The sequence below is a fragment of the Erinaceus europaeus genome, chromosome 20 (genome assembly GCF_950295315.1).
Source record: "Erinaceus europaeus chromosome 20, mEriEur2.1, whole genome shotgun sequence".
Classification (NCBI taxonomy): domain Eukaryota; kingdom Metazoa; phylum Chordata; class Mammalia; order Eulipotyphla; family Erinaceidae; genus Erinaceus; species Erinaceus europaeus.
In genome coordinates this window covers 14,180,912-14,197,086 of record NC_080181.1, presented here as the reverse complement: position 1 = coordinate 14,197,086, position 16,175 = coordinate 14,180,912, and the positions used below count along the sequence as shown (strand labels likewise).

Genomic DNA, 16,175 nt, shown 5'->3' with positions numbered 1-16,175 from the left:
GTTTTTCTATAAATATGTTATCCTGGAGAAAAAAATGTCTGCTTTAAAAATCGGTAGTATTTTCCAGTTCAGTTTTACAAATTTATTACATGTTTATTAAGCTCCAGGCAAGGTGCTCGCTACTACAGGGGATGAAGTGTGTCAGGCAACCTTCCCTGCCTCCGCCCTCAAGTTATTGTCAGCCGGCTAGGGAGTAGCACAACTGATACCAAGCAGGACATGACAGAACCTGTATGAAGTGTGAGCAGGGTGCTGTGGGGAGCAGGACCTGAAGTTGGAAAGTAGATATTTAATGCAGATTGGTGACCCCACACACACACACCTCTCACAAAGCAGGAGATTGAAGTGCACTTTGAAAAATATTGACTCTATTATCAGTGATCTGTTTTAAGTGAATTAGGAAAGAAAGCTTTCCCAGTAGTAACTACACAGTGGACAAACGGGTTTCAGTAGCCGTAGTTATTGGAAAGGAAATGTGTCATACCAACAGCCTTAGGCTCTTGAATCATACATGCTTGCTCTGCCACTTATTATCTCTGTGACCTTTGCTTAGTTATTTAAGTTTTTGTTTCTCATTTGTAAACTGTAATTGGTAATTGTTACTTCAAAACATTATTAGGGAAATCAAGTGAGGCATACCTGAAGCTTAGCAAAACATCTGATACATAGTATAGAATGTGAGAAAGTGCTAGACTGATTAGTCAAGTAATTTTTTTTTCTCTTTTTTTTTTTTTTTTTTTTTATTAAAGAAAGGATTAATTAACAAAACCATAGGGTAGGAGGGGTACAACTCCACACAATTCCCACCGCCCAATCTCCATATCCCACCCCCTCCCCCGATAGCTTTCCCATTCTCTATCCCTCTGGGAGCATGGACCCAGGGTCATTGAGGGTTGCAGAAGGTAGAAGGTCTGGCTTCTGTAATTGCTTCCTCGCTGAACATGGGCGTTGACTGGTCGGTCCATACTCCCAGTCTGCCTCTCTCTTTCCCTAGTAGGATGGGTCTCTGGGGAAGCTGAGCTCCAGGACACATTGGTGGTGTCTTCAATCCAGGGAAGTCTGGCCGGCATCCTGATGACACCTGGAACCTGGTGACTGAAAAGAGAGTTAACATACAAAGCCAAACAAATTGTTGAGCAATCATGGACCCAAAGCTTGGAAAAGTGGAGAGGAAGTATTAGGGAGGTACTCACTGCAAACTCTAGTATACTTCTGCTTTCTTACTTTGGTGCCATACTCCAAACTCAGTCAATTTCTGCTTTGCGTTTCTACTTCTTCTTTTTTTTTTTTTTTACATGCATAACATTCCCCAGATTCCCATTTAGCAATACAACCCCCACTATTTCATTCATCATTTTTCATGGACCTGTATTCTCCCCACCCACCCACCCACTCCAGAGTCTTTTACTTTGGTGTAATACTCCAATTCCATTTCAGGTTCGACTTGTGTTTTCTTTTCTAATCTTGTTTTTCAACTTCAGCCTGAGAGTGAGATCATCCCGTATTCATCCTTCTGTTTCTGACTTATTTCACTCAACATGATTTTTTCAAGGTCCATCCAAGATCGGTTGAAAACGGTGAAGTCACCATTTTTACAGCTGAGTAGTATTCCATTGTGTATATATACCACAACTTGCTCAGCCACTCATCTGTTGTTGGACATCTGGGTTGCTTCCAGGTTTTGGCTATTACAAATTGTGCTGCCAAGAACATATGTGTACACAGATCTTTTTGGATGGGTGTGTTGGATTCCTTAGGATATATCCCCAGGAGGGGAATTGCAGGGTCATAGGGTAGGTCCATTTCTAGCCTTCTGAGAGTTCTCCAGACTGTTCTCCACAGAGGTTGGACCAATTGACATTCCCACCAGCAGTGCAGGAGGGTTCCTTTGACCCCACACCCTCTCCAGCATTTGCTGCTGTTACCTTTTCTGATGTGTGACATTCTCACAGGAGTGAAGTGATATCTCATTGTTGTCTTGATTTGCATTTCTCTGACAATCAGAGACTTGGAGCATTTTTTCATGTGTTTCTCGGCCTTTTGGATCTCTTCTGTGGTGAATATTCTGTCCAATTCCTCCCCCCATTTTTGGATGGGGTTATTTGTTGTCTTGTTGAGTTTGGCAAGCTCTTTATATATGTTGGTTATTAAACTCTTATCTGATGTATGGCATGTAAAGATCTTCTCCCATTCTGTGAGGGGTCTCTTGATTTGGGTAGTGGTTTCTTTTGCTGTGAAGAAGCTTTTTATTTTGACATAGTCCCATAGGTTTATACTTGCCTTAGTCTTCCTTGTAATTGGATTCGTTTCATTGAAAATGTCTTTAAAATTTATGCAGAAAAAAGTTCTTCCAATATTTTCCTCTAAGTATCTGATAGTTTCTGGTCTAACATCCAAGTCCTTGATCCACTTGGAATTTACTTTTGTATTTGGTGAAATACAGTGATTCAGCTTCATTCTTCTGCATGTTTCAACCCATTGTTTCCAACACCATTTGTTGAAGAGACTCTGCTTCCCCCATATAATAGTCTGGGCCCCTTTGTCAAAGATTAGATGTCCATAGGTGTGGGGCCTCATTTCTGGGCTCTCAATTCTATTCCACTGGTCAGTGTGTCTGTTCATGTTCCAGTACCAAGCAGTTTTGATGACAATGGCCCTATAATATAGTTTGAGATCTGGCAGTGTGATGCCTCCGGTTCTGTTCTTTTTTCTCAAGATTGTTTTGGCAATTCTAGGTCTTTTCTGGTTCCAGATAAACATTTGTAGCATTTGTTCTATTCTCCTAAAAAATGTGCTTGGGATCTTGATGGGGATAGCATTAAATTTGTAGATGGTTCTGGGTAATATATTCATTTTGATGATGTTAATTCTTCCAACCCATGAGCATGGAATATCTTTCCACTTCTTTGTGTCTTTTTCAATTTCTTTGAGTAGTGACTCATAATTTTCAGTATACAAGTCTTTCACTTCTTTGGTTAGGTTTATTCCTAGATATTTTATTGTTTTTGTTGCTATAGAAAAAGGAACTGATTTCTGGATTTTAATTTCTTCTAACTTAGTGTTTGCATAGAGGAATGCCACTGACTTTTGAATGTTAATTTTATAGCCTGACACATTACTGTATTGCCTGATGATTTCCAAAAGCTTCTTGCTAGATTCCTTAGGTTTTTCCATGTATACTATCATGTCATCTGCAAATAAGGAGAGTTGGACTTCTTCTCTTCCAATCTGTATTCCTTTAATTCCTTGCTCCTGCCTGATTGCTATGGCAAGAACTTTCAACACTATGTTGAATAGTAATGGTGATAGTGGGCAGCCCTGTCTAGTACCTGATTGAGTGGAAATGCTTCCAGTTTTTCACCATTGAGTATGATGTTGGCTGTAGGTTTGCTATATATAGACTCCACTATCTTCAGGAATTTTCCATCTATTCCTATTTTTTGTACTGTTTTGATCATAAAGGGATGTTGTATTTTGTCAAAGGCTTTCTCTGCATCTATTGATATGACCATGTGGTTTTTGGTCTTGCTTTTGTTGATGTGGTGGATCACATTGATTGATTTACGTATATTAAACCAACCTTGCATGCCTGGAATAAACCCCACTTGGTCATGATGAACAATTTTTTTGAGATACTGCTGTATCTGGTTGGCTAGAATTTTGTTCAATATTTTCGCATCTATGTTCATCAGAGATACTGGTCTGTAGTTTTCTTTTTTGGTTGTGTCCCTGTCTGCTTTTGGTATCAGGGTGATGTTGGCTTCATAGAAGCTGGAAGGGAGTATTCCAGTGTCTTCAATCTTCTGGAAAACTTTTAAAAGTCGAGGTATTAGTTCTTCTTTGAAAGTTTTGTAGAATTCATTTGTAAAACCATCTGGTCCAGGACTTTTATTTTTGGGAAGATTTTTGATAACTGTTTCAATTTCATTAGCTGTGATGGGCCTGTTCATGTTATCCACTTCCTCTTTACTTAGTTTTGGAAGTTGGTAGGTATCTAGGAAATCATTCATTTCTTCCAGGTTCTCTAGCTTGGTGGCATATAGTTGTTCATAGAAGCCTCGCATGATATGTTGAATTTCTGCGGTGTCTGTTGTGATATCTCCTCTTTCATTTACTATCTGATTTATTTGGGTCTTCTCCTTTTTTTGTTTTGTGAGTCTGGCTAAAGGTTTGTCGATTTTGTTTACTCTTTCGAAGAACCAACATTTACTTTCATTGATCTTTTGTATTGTTTTCCTATTCTCAATGTTATTTATTTCTGCCCTAACTTTAGTAATTTCTGTCCTTCTGGTTGCTTTAGGGTTCCTTTGTTGTTGTTCTTCTAGGTCTTTAAGATGTGCAATCAGGCTGTTTATTTGTGCCTTTTCTTGTTTCCTAATGTGTGCTTGTATAGCTATGAACTTCCCTCTTAGGACTGCTTTAGCTGTGTCCCAAATATTTTGATAGCTTGTGTCTTCATTTTCATTGAACTCTCGAAACATTTTGATTTCTTCCTTGATTTCCTCTTTGACCCAGAAGTTGTTAAGAAGTGTACTGTTGAGCTTCCACATTTTGGCATTGTTACTAATCTTTTGTTGATTGTTAAGTGTTAGTTTAATTCCACTGTGGTCTGAGAAGATGCTTGGGATGATTTCAGTGCTCTTGAATAGGCTGATACTGTCTTTGTGGCCTAACATATGGTCTATCCTTGAGAATGATCCATGTGAATTTGAGTAAAATGTGTATTCCAGTTTCTTGGGATGAATGACTCTGAAAATGTCCAATAGTTCTAGTTTATCTATCTCTTCATTTAGTTCCCTTATGTCTTTACTGATTTTCTGCCTGGATGATCTGTCAAGTTGAGAGAGTGGGGTGTTGAAGTCCCCTACTATGATTGTGTTACTGTTAATATATTGCTGTAGCTCTTTCAGTAGATGTTTGATGTATTTAGATGGCTTCTCATTGGGTGCATAGATATTAATAATTGTTAAGTCCTCTTGATTGACTGATCCTCTGAGCATTAAGTAGTGTCCATTCCTATCTTTTTTAATCTTATCTATTTTAAAGTCTATCATGTCAGATATGAGAATAGCTGTTCCTGCCCTTTTTTGTGGGCCATTGGCTTGAATGATAGTTTTCCATCCTTTCACTTTAAGTCTGTGTTTGTCTTGTTGCGTTAGGTGAGTTTCCTGTAGACAACATATTGTTGGGTTGTGTTTTCTGATCCATCTTCCTACTCTGTGTCTTTTAATAGGTGAATTCAGGCCATTCACATTTATTGATATCAAAGATTGAAGATATTTTAACGCCATTCTTGTAGAGTTTTAGAGTGTTTTGATATATGTTCTATTTGTGGTGGTCTGGTTGTTTATAGGAAACCTTTCAGAACTTCTTTCAAGGCAGGCTTGGTGATGGTTGCTTCCTTCAACTGTTGCTTGTCTGAGAAGGTTTTGATGCTTCCATCTAGTCTGAATGACAATCTAGCAGGATATAGTATTCTTGCTTGAAAGCCTTTCTCATTGAGCACTCGATAGATATCTTGCCATTCTCTTCTGGCCTGTAGTGTTTGTATGGAGAAGTCTGCTGCTAATTTTATGGGTTTTCCTTTGTAGGTGACTCTTTGTTTTTCTCTTGCAGCCTTGAGGATCCTTTCTTTATCCTTATTCCTTTCCAATCTAAGTATGACATGTCTTGGTGTCTTTAGGTCTGGGTTAATTCTGTTTGGGACTCTCTGGGCTTCTTGAATCTTTATGTCTTTGGTGTTGTCTAGACTAGAGAAATTTTCAGCTATTATGGCCTGGAGAACGCTTTCTTCCTCCCCTTCTCTTTCTTCCTCTGGTAAGCCAATAATGCGTATATTGTTTCTTTTGAAGTCATCCCATAGGACTCTGTTGTTGTTTTCAGCATCTCTTAATCTCTTTTTGAGATCTCTTACTTCTTTTTTAGTTGTCTCTAATTCATCCTCAGTCTTGCTAATTCTGTCTTCAGCCTCATTGATTCTATTCTCTCTGCCCTCTACTGCTTTCTGGAGTTCATCTATTTTGTTGCCCTGCTCTGATACTGTTTTAGCTTGTTCAGCTAGTTGCCTTCTTAGCTCAGCAATTTCAGCTTTCAGCTCTCTAATAACCATGAGATTATTAGAATTTTCTTCCATATTCTCATTTGTTGTTCCTGCAGTTCTGATTACAATTTTTTCAAATTCTTTACTCACTCCTGTTATTATTTCCTTAGCTAATGTTTGGATGTTGAACTCATTGTTTTGTGCTTCGCCCTCTGGAGGACTTTTAGCTGGACTCTTGTTCTTGTTCGAGTCTCCATTATTTTTCCTTGCTGTTTTAACCATTTTATATAAGTTAACAGTTTTTTCAATCCCTGAGTTGGAGTTCAGTGGTGTAAAAGCCTTTTTTTTTTTTTGCCCTGTAGGCTATGGTAGCCTGAGGGCTTTTAAACTATCAATAGGCTTCTTGGCTTAATCAATGACTCCTGACCAAGAGATAAAGCAGGGTGTGGCAGAGATAATCCAGTGGTTATGCAAAGAGACTTTCACAGCCCTTCAGCTATGCCACTGAGGTATAGGTCTTCTCCTGAGTTTCCTGGTTAGATCTCTGTGCCCTGGTGTCCCTCCCTGTTGCTGCTCCAGATTCTGAGGGTAGTAGCAATGGAGACTCAGAGTTGCACTTGGTGAGTCTCTGGGGAGTCCTTTCCTCCCTTCAGCTGTGCCCTTGTTGGTGGAGCAGACTGGAGGTGGTGTCTCCACTGACAAACTGTCGAACTGTTAGCAGTCACTTAATCTCTTCTTAGGCCCCTCTCTCTCTGTCACCAGCCACGTGTGTTTGTACTCATGGGTGATTTACTGGGTTTCTGTGGTCATTCTAGTCCTGTCTTGTTTCGGTCCGGGTGGTCTCCTTTGGTATTCCTAGTTGATCCGGGAGAGGAGAGGAGAGGAGAGAAAGCGATCTGCTGCTCGTAGCTCCGCCTCCGGAAGTGATTAGTCAAGTAATTTAACTTTTTTGGTAGTTATTGAAAAGATCATTTTTGTGTAGGAGAAGTGGGGAAACTGCATCTCCTTTTAAGATTAATTTGATAGAAGGATGAGAGAATTATTGGAGATTTTTCATGCGGCCTTCTCATTTACTTAGTGAAGTAACATCCTGTTAGCTTTAGAAGTCTACAAAATAGCTCAGAGTGCTCCCATGATTAATATTGTGTGGTGACACTCTATAATCATATAATCATTCAGTGAGGGGCTCAAAAACAGGACCATGGAAATTGTATGAAGTACACTTAATAAATGGTTAAAAAAAAAAAAGGGTCACTGATAATTTTAGACATACTTAGAACCATTTTTGTAGGTGTGATGGTTTTGGGGTATTTGCTTTCTCTCTCTCTTTTTAACAGCTTAAGAAGTATGTAAGAGTTAAGCAGTACTTCATTTATTTCCTGTGAAGTTTTGCTAAAAGAAGTTTCGTTGTATCTATTTTTAAAAATGATTGCTGTGAGCAGAGGATGCCACTATTGAGTTGTAAATGTCATCTCAGTGTGTTCTCACTCAGCATTCTTTGGATGACACTAGTATTTACTTTTAACATTTGGGGGAGTTTCATGAATAGTAAACATAGCACAGTTAGCACTGAAGCAGTAAATGAAATACAAGCATCAATGGCTTCACCATCCAACAGTACAATTAATTAATCATTATCTATATGGGATCTTTAGCCCATACCATGACTGAACGGCAAAGAAAAGGTTATATGGTGACCTCATTTTGAGAATATTTTACAGTTCCCAAATGGTATTATACAGTGCTGTGCAGCTTGTTTGTTGATTGTTATATTAAATGTGTGAGTCATTTTGAAATTTATCCACTGGGAAATACAGCATCCATTAAGTTCACAAATAATGTTAAAAATGGATTTCAGGGATGAGAAAGTAGCTCGCTTGAATAGTGTGCTGCCTTGTGATATCCATGGCCCAGTTTCAAGCCTGACCACGTCCACCCTCTCCATCTGCTCTAGCTCCCATTGAAAGGATCTTCAGTTCTGTAATCTGTCTCTATCCAAAAATAAATAAATAAATAGATTAATGAATTGAATGGATTTCAGCTTAAATTATTGTGGATCACCATTGTCTTACTAGGAAAACTTTCAGTCATACAGCAAAGTTGAACAATTTTTTCAATCTTTATTTATTGGGTAGAGATAGTCAGAAATTGAGGGGGAAGGAGTAGAGAGACAGACACCTGCAGCCCTGCTTCACCACTCACAAAGCTTTCCCCCTGAGGTGGGGGCCAGGGGCTCGAACCTGGGTCCTTGCACACTGTAACATATCGTTATTTAACCAGGTGCACCACCACCCAGCCCCCAAACAATTTTTTTTTAACTACCTTGTATTTTTTACCAGAATTCTGTAGTTAACTGAATTATTGTTTTAAATGGGAAGTTCTACTTTCTTCTCTTTTAAAAAATTCAAGGAGGGACTAGGGAGATGTGAAGTGGTAGAGCATAGGACATCCATGTGAGAAGGCCTGATTTCTGGAACCACCAGTAGCCAGCACTGAGTGATACTCTGGTAAATAAACAAACAAGCAAACTTCTTTGTGTCTTTACAACACTTTTATGCAAGATAATATTTTGAAATGGCTAAGCTGATTTTTTTTAATGTTTCTGTATTTTTTTTTAAGGTTTTATTTATTAATGAGAAAGGTAGGAGGAGAGAGAAAGAATCAGACATCACTCTGGCACATGTGTTGCCGGGGATCGAACTCAGAACCTTATGCTTGAGAGTCCAAAGCTTGATCACTGTGCCACCTCCTGGACCACTCTGTATTACTTCTGAAATTAAAAATAAATATATTTGAGGGGGCCAGATGGTGACACACCTGGTTGAGCACATATGTTACAATGCACAAGAACCCAAATTCAAGGCCCCCAGCCCCCACCTGCAGGGGGAAAACTTCACAAGTGCTGAAGCAGGTCTACAGATGTCTGTCTATCTTCCTCTATATTCCCCTTCCTTTTTGATATCTGGATGTCTCTGTCAAATGAATAAAGATAATATAAATTTTAAAGTGTTATATATATGGGGCAGAAGGTATATATAGCACAATGGTTATTCAGACTCTCATACCTGAGGCTCCAAAGTTCCAGATTCAGTCCCCCACACCACCATAAGCCAGAGCTGAACAGTGCTCTGGCTAAAAAAAAGTTGTGTGGGGGAGTCAGGTGGTAGAGCAGCAGGTTAAGTGCATGTGGCACAAAGCACGAGGACCAGAGTAAGGATCCCGGGTTCGAGCCCCGGCTTCCCATCTGCAGGGGAGTCGCTTCACAAGTGGTGAAGCAGGTCTGCAGGTCTTTCTCTCTCCCTCTCTGTCTTCCCCTCCTCTCTCCATTCTCTCTGTCCTATTCAACAACAACAACAATAATAATAACCACAACAATGATAAAATAACAAGGGCAACAAAAGGGAATAAATATTTTTAAAAAGTTGTGTGTGTGTGTGTGTGTGTGTGTGTGTATGTAAAATCATTATACATTTTGGAATTTAACAAGTCCCTAGTATCAGAGTCAATAGTTATGTATTAATTGGTTATAGATTAATTTTAGGCCCTTTAGTGTAGGGTTCATAAAATTAGTTCATTTGAATTATATTAGACATAAATTCATTTAAATTCTTTAGGCATAAATAAAAAATGCATAAGAGGGAGTCGGGCTGTAGCGCAGCGGGTTAAGCGCAGGTGGCGCAAAGCACAAGGACCAGCATAAGAATCCCAGTTCGAACCCCGGCTCCCCACCTGCAGGGAAGTCGCTTCACAGGCGGTGATGCAGGTCTGCAGGTGTCTGTCTTTCTCTCCTCCTCTCTGTCTTCCCCTCCTCTCTCCATTTCTCTCTGTCCTATCTAACAACGACAATAACAATAATAACTATAACAGTAAAACAAGGGCAACAAAAGGGAATAAATAAAATATTTTTAAAAAAAGATAAAAAAATGCATAAGAGGTTATTTTAAACTTATTTTTAAAAACAATTTATTTATTCATGAGAATGATAAGAAGAGAGAAAGAGCCAGACATCACTCTGTTACATGTGTTGTCAGGGTTGAACTTGGGACCTCATGGTTGAGAATCCAATGCTTTATCCACTGTACCACCTCCCAGACCATGGTTATTTTAAACTTCTCAAATTTCAAGTTTTTTTTTTTTTTTTTTCCAATCCCAACTGAGGTGGGTATAGTATAAAAGCATGTACCTTTTTACCTGGGAAGAAATTTTTTTAATTTTTTAAGTTTAAAAAAATTTTCTTTATTGGGGAATCAATGTTTTACATTCAACAGTAAATACAATAGTTTGTACATGTATAACATTTCCCAGTTTTCCATATAACAATACAACCCCCAATAGGTCCTCTGTCATCCTTCTTGGATCTGTATTCTCCCCATCCACCCACCCCAGAGTCTTTTACTTTGGTGCAATATGCCAGTCCCAGTTCAGGTTCTACTTGTGTTTTCTTTTCTGATCTTGTTTTTCAACTTCGGCCTGAGAGTGAGATCATCCCATATTCATCCTTCTGTTTCTGACTTATTTCACTTAACATGAATTTTTCAAGGTCCATCCAAGATCGGCTGATAACGGTGAAGTCACCATTTTTTATAGCTAAGTAGTATTCATATATATACCACAACTTGCTCAGCCACTCATCTGTTGTTGGATACCTGGGTTGCTTCCAGTTTTGGCTATTACAAATTGTGCTGCCAAGACATATGTGTACACAGATCTTTTTGGATGGGTGTGTTGGGTTCCTTAGGATATATCCTCAGGAGAGGAATTGCAGGATCATAGGGTAGGTCCATTTCTAAATACCTGGGAAGAAATCTTTAAGAGAAATTGATTTCATCTTTCTTAAATTGAGCTAAGGCATAGTAAGCCAGGAAAGGACTAAATAACTGCCCAGAGACACATTGAAGTAATGGAGAAGAGGAGATCCACTTTAGAGCTCTCATCTTGACTATTATATATATTTTCAGATGCTCTTGTAAAAGAATAAGCAGAGGATGATTGCAATTATAGAATGTATCTCTCACAAAAGGGGCTTTTAAAAAATGCAACTCTTGGGAGTCAGGCAGTATCACAGTGGGTTAAGTGCACGTGACACAAAGACAGGGATAAGGATCTTGGTTCCAGCCCCTGGCTCCCCACCTGCAAGGGGAGTCGCTTCACAGGTGGTGAAGCAGATCTGCAGGTGTCCATCTTTCTTTCCCCCTCTGTCTTCCCTTCCTCTCTCCATTTCTCTCTGTCCTATCCAATGACGGCAGCAACAACAACAACAATAATAATAACCACACAATGATAAAACAACAAGGGCAACAAAATGGGAAAAAATGGTCTCCAGGAGCAGTGGAATCGTGGTGCAGGCACCGAGTCCTGGCAATAACCCTGGAGGCAAAAAAAGCAGCTCTTTAAGTGAGATTAACTTTATGCATACATTTAGTTAGTTATTGTTTATTTTTTCCAGACATTTTTCTCAGTCTCTCAGTGAGTATTCGTTTCTTAACAACTTTTTTTTTTCTTGACACTGTGATTGTACTTCTAAGTGGTGGACTATTCTCATTAAAACAAAAAAAGAGTGGTACTACCCTTAGTTCCTGCCCTAGAAATTAATAGGTATATTTTAATATAAAGAGTTAATTTATCTCCCTATATTGTGCTCTTTTTTGTTTCCTTTTACTCTGCAAAGTGCTTTATGGCCAAGACTTAGAAGGCAGCTTGGTTTTTTTGTTTTTTTGTTTTTGTGCATGTGTGTATTAGAAGTTATACTTCGCAAAGCACAAGGACCGGCATAAGGTCCTGGTTCGAACCCTGGCTCCCCACCTGCAGGGGAGTCGCTTCACAGGCAGTGAAGCAGGTCTGCAGGTGTCTATCTTTCTCTCCTCCTCTCTGTCTTCCCCTCCTCTCTCCATTTCTCTCTGTCCTATCCAACAGCGATGACAACAATAAAAAAAAAACAAAAAACTAGGGCAACAAAAGGGAATAAATAAATTTAAAAAAAAGAAGAAGTTATACTGGTCAACATTGTTTGAGTTTTCTGTTTATGTCATTCATGTAAAAACTGCTTTTTAAAACTATCTTGCTTGATCTAGAAATGAGAGTTATAATTCCTGTCAAGTTGTACTTATTCCACTTTGTAAGCTAAAATAGGAGCTATAACCATTCATTTAACTTTTATTATACCAATGTGTTAGTAACATGTAAGTCTTAGTCCTTTATTAGCTGAAATTATGTACAGAAAAACGTGACCTATTTGCTTTATCCCAGGCAGGGGTAGATAACATAATGGTTATGCAAAGAGACTCTCATACCTGAGGCTCCAAAGTCCCAGGTTCAAGCCCCCGCACCACCATAAACCAGAGCTGAACAGTGCTCCGGTTTAAAAAAAAAAAAGTAACCAGTTTGCTTTGTCCTTGAGTTATGAAGGTACATTGGATTTTTGAATTGGACCTGAGAGGTGAGGGCAAGAACTGACACTGGTTTTGAAATGATATTTATATGTAATCAAATGCTGTTACAAATATATCAGCATTTGATTATAGGAAAATCATGAAAAGAAATTGGAAGTAGTAGGTAGAGTTTGCAGCTACTTTTATGTAGGTGGTTAGAGATAAATATAGTATGAATGATCTTTAAATGTGAGCTGAAAAAACAGGTACTGTTTCTTGCTGCTGGAACTTAAGTAAAATTTTGTCTCAAGAGCCTTTAAAAAACAAATAGTTGAAAAAAAACAACAACAACAAATGGTTGGTGGTCTGGGAGTTGGTGTAGTGGATAAAGCATTGAACTGTCAAGCATTAGGTGTCGAGTTCAATCCCCAGCAGCTCATGTACCAGAGTGATGTCTGGTTCATTCTCTCTCTTCATATCTTTCAAATAAATAAATAAATAAAATCTTTAAAAAATAGTTGTCTTCATTGATTTTTGAAGAATTAGTAGAACATATGTGAATTAAAAGTAACTGCTGACAGAGTTTTAAAAAATATTTATTTATTCCCTTTTGTTGCCCTTGTTTTGTTGTAGTTATTATTGATGTCGTCGTTGTTGGATAGGATAGAGAGAAATGGAGAGAGGAGGGGAAGACAGAGGGGAGAAGATAGACACCTGCAGACCTGCTTCACTGCTTGTGAAATGACACCCCTGCAAGTGGGGATCCGGGGGCTCAAACTGGGATCCTGACATCAGTCCTTGAGCTTTTCACCATGTGCCCATAACCCGCTGTGCTACTACCTAACTCCAGCCAGATTTTTTTTTTTTTAAGTATTGCTTACCTTGTGATAATATCCATCATATCCATAATGCCTCATTGTTCTGAGTTTATATGTTTAGCTAGATTCTGCTGATTAAATCTGTTATATGATGCCAGGAAAATAGCTCAGTGGGTAGAGCATAGAATTTGCATGTCTCAGGTCACAAGTTTGCTCCCCAGTATCACGTGTGCCAGAGCTGAACTGTGTTCTGGTCTCTCACATAAAACAGAAAAGGAGAGGGGAGGAAAGGAATAGTTAAATACACTGTAGACACAGAGCCATGAACTTAAGGCCTTAAAATATTACTGAGCAGAATTTTAACTCCCAACAGTTACAAATTGCTCTTACTCATAGGCTTTTATAGACTCTTTATTTGCTTTTAAAGAAGTGTGATGCTTACAGTGCACTTTTGTGGTAGTTTTAGGAAATGTAAGCTTTTTTTTTTTCTTTCCCTTTTTTTCTTTTTCCCTTTAAGAGATGGGAGAATGCAACCTTGAGCAGGAAAGTGTCTTAAATTGATTTCCAGTCTCTATTTCAGTCAGCACTTTGAACTGCTCTTAGGTTCAAATACATCTTGTGCCAGTACATCCTTGTGGTCAATAAGTTTCCCTTTTTACAAATTTAAAAAGCTTTCTGTCCATTAGTATTTGGGTATGTGTGTTTTATCTCTGCTCCAGCATAGTGTTAGATAACTGGGAGGTTGTTAATGGGAAGAGATTTGAAAAATTAACGATGCCAAATGTGTCCTGGTCGTTTTAAGACTTACTTCCTGTCTTCATTTCAGATTTGACTTAAAAATCAACACTCTAGGGTGGGCGTGGGGGTGGGGAAATAGCACAGTGTCTTACAGACTTTCATGCCTGAGACTTGGAGGCCCCAGCTTTAATCCATTACCATAAGCCAAAACTGAGCACTGCTTTGGGGGAAAAAATCAATACCTGGGCTCCTAAGCCTAGTCTTTCTCAAATGGCAACCATATAAGACCCTCTTCTTCACCCCTCCTCCAAGCATTTTCCAACCTGATACTCCCCCATAGAAGTGAGAATGCCACAAAGCTAGGAGTTTGTTCAGTGGAGTGTCTAGCACATTCACATACAAGCACTTACCATAGGCATTCAAACATCTTCTGAAGTTATAGTGAAGATTACACATTGTGCCAGGTGCCCAAAGGGATATAAATGTATATGAGAAATGAGTTTAGTCTGTGTACACAAGATAACTATAGTACACGATGGGTTCCAATAGGGCAAGGAAGACAGCATTATGGATATGCAAAAGACTTCCAGGCTTGAGGCTCTGAAGTCCCAAGTTCAATCCCATGTACATAAGCCAGCAGAGCAGTGCTCTGGAGTCTGCCTGCTTCTTCCTTTCTTCCTTTTTTCCTTCTTTCCTTCCTTCCTTCCTTCCTCCCTTCCTTCCTTCCTTCCTTCCTCCCTTTATCTGTCTGTCTGTCTGTCTGTGTATCTATCTATCTGTCTGTCTATCTGTAACTCATTGAAATGAAGTAAATTCAGTGTTTTAAAAAATGGGTGGCCTAAGAAAACTGAAGTGAAAATGCTGGGGGATTTTAGAGGTCTGTTACTTCTGCCTGACTTCTTAAGAGGTGATGTGGAAGTTGGGTATTATTTTACACTTGAGAAATAGGTAAGCAGAGGCCAGGTGGTGGTGCACCTGGTTGAGTGCACGTTACAGTGTGCAAGGACTCGGGTTTAAACCCTCCATCCCCATCTGCAGGGGAAAAGCTTTGCAAGTGATGAAGCAGGGCTGCAGATGTCTCTCTGTCTCTCTCTTTCCATCTCCCTCTTCCCTCTCAATTTCTGGCTATCACTATCCAATAAATAAAGATAATAAAAAAATAAATAAAATTTTTAGAGAGAAAAAAACAAGTATTTATTATAGTTTGACTAGTGGAGAACTAAGAAATTGGTTAGAAAGTTGGGTTAGATTCGGATCAATACAAAAAATATCAAAACATGGATTTTTGTCCCATTAGCATTTTAGAAATAACCTCTCCTTAAAATTAATTATATGTGTTATGATTAAACTGATAGAGGAAAGGTTTGAAGACTCATGGTTGAGTTATACAATAGGTAGGGGCTTCTTCCATTTTGCTTGCTTATTTTCCATTATCTATATGTCAGTTTGTTGACAATTTGTTGTACCTCTGAATCATATTGTTCTTCTAATATAAACTACTTGCTCTTTCCCCCTACCTATTGAATAACCCAAACATGAGTCTTCCATTACATTTACATATGTTGCATAATGTTACAGTAAAAAAAAAGCATTTGTGGTCTGGGAGGTGGCGCAGTGGATAAAGCATTGGACCCTGAAGTGTGAGGTCCCGAGTTCCATCCCCAGTAGCACATGTAATTTCTCTCTCTCCTATCATTTCTCATGAATAAATAAAAATCTTTAAAACACACACACACACACACACACACACACACTCTCTTTCTGTTAAACCAGCAAGACATAGGGGAACATTTTCTGAAAAAGAATATCACAAAATATTTAATATTGTCAACTCCACAGTCCTTTCTTAACCCTTGATACATATATTTAATGTCACATTAATTTCATATATTCTTTTTATATTTATTTCCTTTTGTTGTCCTTGTTTTACTGTTGTAATTACTATTGATGTCATTGTTGTTGGATAGGACAGAGAGAAATGGAGAGAGGAGGGGAAGACAGAGAGGGGGAGAGAAAGACACCTGCAGACCTGCTTCACTGCCTGTGAAGTGACTCCCCTGCAGGTGGGGAGCAGGGGGCTCAAGCCGGGATCCTTACAGTGGTCCTTGCGCTTTACGCCACATATGCTTAACCCGCTGCACTACCGCCCGACTCCCTAATTTCATATATTAATGTGATGTATATAATACATCTATTTAATGTCACTGTGTA

General features: G+C 38.9%; 1 protein-coding gene across 3 annotated transcripts in view; it reads left to right on the top strand.

Moving 5' to 3' along the window:
* CBL (Cbl proto-oncogene) overlaps positions 1-16,175 on the top strand; it is a 145,110-nt gene that overhangs the window by 42,686 nt on the left and 86,249 nt on the right. The gene's annotated exons all lie outside the window — the stretch shown is intronic.